General features: G+C 44.7%; 1 long non-coding RNA gene across 1 annotated transcript in view; it reads right to left on the reverse strand.

Moving 5' to 3' along the window:
• Positions 1-5161, reverse strand: part of LOC139598465 (uncharacterized) — a 66877-nt gene extending 61716 nt beyond the window's left edge. The window contains exon 1 of the long non-coding RNA XR_011681882.1: positions 5081-5161. This is a non-coding gene — a long non-coding RNA (uncharacterized lncRNA). The remainder of the gene's footprint in view (positions 1-5080) is intronic.
• Between the last annotated feature and the right edge of the window lie 839 nt (positions 5162-6000).

Here is a 6000-nt window from a genome sequence, read left to right on the forward strand (position 1 = left end):
TAAGGTGAGCAAATTGCTGCCCTAAGGACAAGGTGAAAATCCCCAGCCCCCTTTGCAAAGCAAACAAACAGTAGTGAAATGTAAGATGAGCTGGTTTCCACCAAGGGAGAACATTCTGCCAGCCCCCCTTTCTCCCGAGGTTGCCTTAACTTGGTTTTTGTGGGGCCCGATCCTGGCAGGAGCTGCCCCAGCCGTGGCTCCCAGCCGGGCTGAGCCAGGCTGAGCTCTCCTGTGCCCATCAGTGCTCACCTGGCTCAAAGGTGCTCTCACCACTCAGCCAACACCGACTGAGACGTTTTACACAAGGATCGAGTGTGTATTTCTCAAAGGCACCAGTTCCAACCCAGCAAGGTGCTCAGTCCTTAAGAGCCCTCTGGAAGCTGCAGGTTTTCAGTGAGTGAAGGTGTTTCTCCCCAGGTAACCCATGTTTTAAAGCAGCAGAAATTGAGGACTTTTTAAAAAGCTGGGCATAATTGATTTCTTGACACTCACATACAAATCAATAATGTAACTAGAATCCAGAAAATTTAAAATGTAGTACTTTGTACCATCCAGGTTATCAGTGACCAGCTGAGACAGACTGCAAATTTGTGTGTTGAGGACTGGCTCTGGTATGGATTTATTAAGAGGGCTGAAAAACACAGCAAAGCACCACCAAAGCTTGTACCAAAGTTGTAGTTGGATTTTTTTTTGCTTTGATGAAGAAACTATTTCACTTTGATTTTAGAGTTCCTTTATAGCTTTTGAGTGGCAGGCAGCCCTTTACATTATTAATAAATGTTTTGAATTTAAAGTCTTTAAACTAAAAAGTTTTTTTGGGGAGGAGCTTTGAAAAACCAAGAAATAAAGGAACTCATCATAACACTTATAAGATAAAGCTGCTTTTTTCACACTGAACTTTGGTTTAATGTGTCAGAGTCATGATTTTAATAACAAATTCTATCTAATGTTGAAATAAATGCCAAGGATGATGACTAGAGGAGCTCTGTCTTTATAAATCTCTCATCAAGCAAAGTGGGGAGGTGAAAGTCTGAGGAGTGTAAAGGAGGGATCACTTCATCACCTCAGAACAAAACTCAGTCCTGTAGAGAGGCCAAGCCCAGGCAGAGCTTGTGCCCTGAGCAGTGGAGAGGAAGAACCTGGTCCAGCCCCCAGCAGCAGTGGGAAAGCTCTTCTGGAAGAGACAGGAGCAAATCAGTGTACAAGGATGGGAGAGGCTGCCTCTGGCCCTAGGGAATTCCTCCAGACCTACTGCTATTCTCTTTGATTGATCTGAATCCTTTACTCATTAAATAGACAGGCTCAGTGCAGGGAAGAGTTTTCTGTTCCCCAGAGGTCAGAAGCAGCAAAGATCTGCTTGTGCTCCAAGCCCTGAGCACAGGCAGAGCCCAGGCAGCTGTGCTGCTCCAGAGCTGAGGCCCAGTGCCCGTCCACATGGAATCCTCTCTCCAGGCACACTGACAGCACACACAGGTACAAAAACCATCCATCCTCTTGTTGATCAAGCCCCAAGGTACAGTAGATTGTCTTCAGAGAGCAGGAAATTGGGAATGTTTGCCAGCCAATAACCAGCTGGGGGCTGCAGGAAGAGGCCACAGGAGGCAGCTCCATGGAGTGAGAGAACGTGGGGACACAGGAGGATGAGCCACGTCTGAGCCAAGGCAGGGCTGAGCCACTTCTGTCTCTAGGAGGGACCAAAAGCCCTTCCTTGTCCAACGGTGGCTTTACTCCTGCAGCTGCTGAAAGATGGGGCTGACAGCTGCTCCTGCTGCTGCAGAGATGGCTCCTGATCACTGTCCTCCCCAAACCAACTCCACACCCACCTCACCTAGCAGCTCCTCTGACTGCAGCAGAAGAAATGGAGGAACAAATGGTGCTTGAGCAGCTGGTGTCCTCCTGCCCAGGGGGGACAATCTGTCACCTGCATGTCTGAATCTGCCTAAAGCACCCTCTGCACCCAGACAGGGATTCACTGGAATGTCATACTGGATACCTGCATGGTGCTTGAGGGTCAGCAAGGAGAGGTTCTCAGTAACTGTATGGCAGAAAGCACAGAGCTTGTGTCACCCATCAAACCTGCAGAGCCTTTGGAAGAGGACCTGTATTTCCCAATTGCTCCAGTCTCACAGGAAGGGAGGCATTGCCCACCACACCTGCTCATCACCTGGTGTGGCACCATACACTGTGAACCCTTCAGTGGAGCACAATTTCAGTGGGCAGAGATTTCTACTGGGAAAACACCTGCCAGCTGTCATCCCCATTCATGGGTTCACTGGGAAACCTCTTAGGGATGTGCAGCAAAGTTTTTAGGTCTCTTGCATGGCAGCAGAAGTGTCAGCAGCAACCAAAGGTCCCAGCCCACTGCAAAGCCCTTCATGACAGTCAGTAGAAGTCAAGTTTCATGATTCCACTCAAGCAACACATGGCAGAAACAGCAGCATTCCTGTCAGAGCCAGGGCTGGCGTTGGACATGCAGGAAGTTCACATTGTGGTAACATAAAATCTTAATGCACGGTAATAAATACCCTGGAAATAATTTAATAATATGTTTTGTTTCATCATAAATTGACAGGAACCAGTGAATTAAACAGCCCTCTCTAGGTCTTTTCACATGATAACTCTCTTAATAACTGTGGAGTATTTCACCTTTCACAGCATAAGGGTTTTGTAAAGCACATTTTAACTTAAAAGAGCCTCAGTGTTTCTGCAGGGTTTATACAGATTGATCTGCAGTAATCTATCTAGAGTTCTTTGCCTTGATGAGAGATATTTGAAGTGGTCCTTACTGTATTCTGAAGCTTCACCCATTGCATAAAGAGCTACTTCTGAAAAAGCCCATGATGTACTGGGTAAAACATCAAGAGCAATTAGATTTAGCGAAATTATTCAGAAGAGGGCCAAGATCAAATAAACATTGCCTTTCCACAGCAGAGGGGAGCAGTCTCTCACTTTTTGCCTAACAACAAGGTACTGAGGGCGGCGCTGCAAGCAGGATGGGGCCAGGCTTTGATCTCCGCAGGGGGCTTGTGTTAACCACCACTGCGAGCTGTCTGCAGGCCCACAGGTCAAGCAGGTATTTTTAGTTCTATTTCCAAGACACAGAAACATACTTTCTCTCATTTCAACAGCAGAACTATTCATTTTGGGCCGGGGAGGGAGGGGGAACTGCAGACAGATATATTGCTGAGATAAATCAAAACAAAGGAGACATTCGATATTTAGCCATTAAGAAAATATAGAATGCTTCCTGTGAGACAGAATCCCTCCCACCCATTTCAACGGCTATATCCCTCATAAAAGCTAACAGGGAAGAATTAAGGAACAACATTCCACAGCAACAGTCCTAAACACTGCAATGACGCTTCAAATTGAGCATTTTGGATGTTGCTGCAGACCATTTCAGTGGTCAGTGAAAGAAATTAAAGAGAATAATTCAAAATTTATAATACTGCCAGGATCAGAACAAGCTATTATTGAACCCAACATATACGGATAAAATAAAAACAGGAATGGAGACATTAATTCTTGGCTTTTACTGTAGCTAAGTATGATTTGAGTTCATCAAGGCAACCTTAACGACCAAGCAAGAATGGATCCCATCTCATCCCCTTTTCCCCAAGGACACTGAGCAGGGGAGACAGAGGCTCCACCTGTTTCCTCCTTTCCTCCCCTGCGAAGGTCTGGGTGAAAGGGTTCTGGTGAAAGCTCTGCTGGAAATAGCCTGTGGGTGGTTATGCCCCTGAGCCTGCAAAGCTTGCACACATGAGATTCCCACCGACTTGGATGGGAATTTTGTGCATAATCATTTCAGTGTCTGACCACAAAAACCATAATTGGAATTAAAACATCAACGGAATTGTTAAAAATCCAGAACCTTGGCACCAAGATAATATGGTTTAACTTTAGACTGAATATATGACATTTACATTTATATGCCATTGTATGTGATCCTGGGCATTTTAGTAGATTTTCATTTACTTCACAGAAAGAATACATTAAATGCTGCCCTAAATGATGTAGTAAGGATATTACAAACACATACCTTAAATCAAAGCAAATTGCCCCCCCAACACCCACTCACCCATGAAAATTATTTTTATAAGTACAGTGCAAGCCACAACTTTTTCCTCATATTTATTATAAAAGCTTTCTTTCCCTTAATGTTTGATCTGACTATAAAAGGCAAAATCTGTTTTGTTAGTAAAGCTCAACCTTTGGCAGCCAGCAAAGTGACTGAATTTCCTACAAACAATTTCAGTTACTCTTGTGTTTACCAATGTGCTCGTTTCCCACAATCCCTCTGGGAGGAGATAACGTCCCTGTGCAGATGTTCAATGTTATAATTGGGCAGCATTCAGCAGAAATGTCATCAGTGACACAACACTTTAACAATAAAAGAAAATGAAACAGACATCACAGGGGACTCCCATTTCAAAGCAAACCTTCAAGGATCTGAACAGGAAGCATATTTTCCATATTACAAGTTCTCATTTAAATTACAAAAGTACATTGGCATTTATTTCCTTAACAGATGAGTTTATCACCAGTTTAGCAATGAGTATCAATGGCAACTGAAATTACAGTTCCTTTCATACTGTGCTTCTTTTGATAAGTCCTTTCCTTTACTTACAGCCTCTTACAGATTTCTTTTCTTCTGACTGTAACATCCAACATTTTGTAAAAATATAAATTTTCATTGTACCAAACTGCTGCCATAACACCTTTTCTTTTGCAGGACAGAAGAACAACCCATTTGGTGGCCCTGTGCCAAGTGCCCCTTTCCAGTCAGCTGTAGCTGAGTGCCTGCTCTCAGGGCCTGAGAGAGACAGGAAAGGGCAGATGTGGCTGCACAATTCCTGTGTTTGCTGCTGGCTACAGAGCTGAGGTGACAAGGTGACAAGGTGACAAGTGCCAGGCTGCAGCCCAGGCCCAGGGACCCTGTGCTGAGATGTTTTCTGTGCCTGAATGATCCTGTTCACCTGCCAGCATGCACTGACAGACTCAACATTGATGAAGCAATACCCAGTTATTGTCAGATGCCAAGCAAACCCAGTGTGTAACAACAGCTACTGTGTCTCACCTCTTATCCCCATGCACAGCAGGGCACGATGTCAGTCCCAATGGCAGCAGGTCCAGAAGGATGAGCCTCAGTTAAACTTGCCTGGAGAAGGTTTTGCATTTGGCTGCAGAACAAACAAACAAATCTAGTTCAGTGCACAAAAGAAAACTTTGAAGTAACTTTCTTATGCAGTCTGAGGCACAATGTGCTAAAGGCTCAAATGAAGAATTGCAAGAGTCTGTACCTGAGGGGGAAAGGAGGGAGCATAAATTGGAGCAAGGAATTCACACAGTACACTTCCCTTCAAAGCATCGTGTACATTTGCAAGCCTTGCAGCTGTCATTTGCATTTTTGTCATAAACATTTTGGTAACACAGTGGAAAAACCCCAGAGTATCCAGAGTGCATCCCAGCCACCAGGGTTTGCTGCACTGTGTCTGTCAGAGGGGCAGAGCCTGGTACCCTCCACAAGGCCTGGAGGGCTTTGGAGGATATTCTTACTAACTGGCACCCACAGCTGCCACCACTCTGGGGCACTTTCAGCTGCTGTAACAAGTTTTTTCCAGAATCAGAAGAATTTCCTTAGAATTTCCCTAAGTTTTCCCAGCCCTGTCTGTGCTTTGCCCCTCTGGAAGTGTACAACCAAGCAAATGCTGATAAAAACTACAAATTTATCAAATGAACAACATACATAGGAGGAAGAACTCTTTCCATCTGCAGAACTTCAGTCACCAAACTAACACCCTTTATGCTGCACTCCCACAGAGTAACAACAGAATAAAAAAACGCTAAAGCAAACGCCTATCCTGTCTTTTCCCAGCAGAGTTTCGACCCTTGCAAAGGAGACATTCCTGAGATTTTATGAAGTCCTGCAGGAACATGGTTTTGTTATTGATCTTATGTGGAAGTTGCACAAATGCTACCAGCCAAGGATGATGGTTT

Source organism: Agelaius tricolor, unplaced genomic scaffold (assembly GCF_023055355.1).
Source record: "Agelaius tricolor isolate 1412-34295 unplaced genomic scaffold, bAgeTri1.0.p SCAF_20, whole genome shotgun sequence".
In the NCBI taxonomy this organism is placed as follows: domain Eukaryota; kingdom Metazoa; phylum Chordata; class Aves; order Passeriformes; family Icteridae; genus Agelaius; species Agelaius tricolor.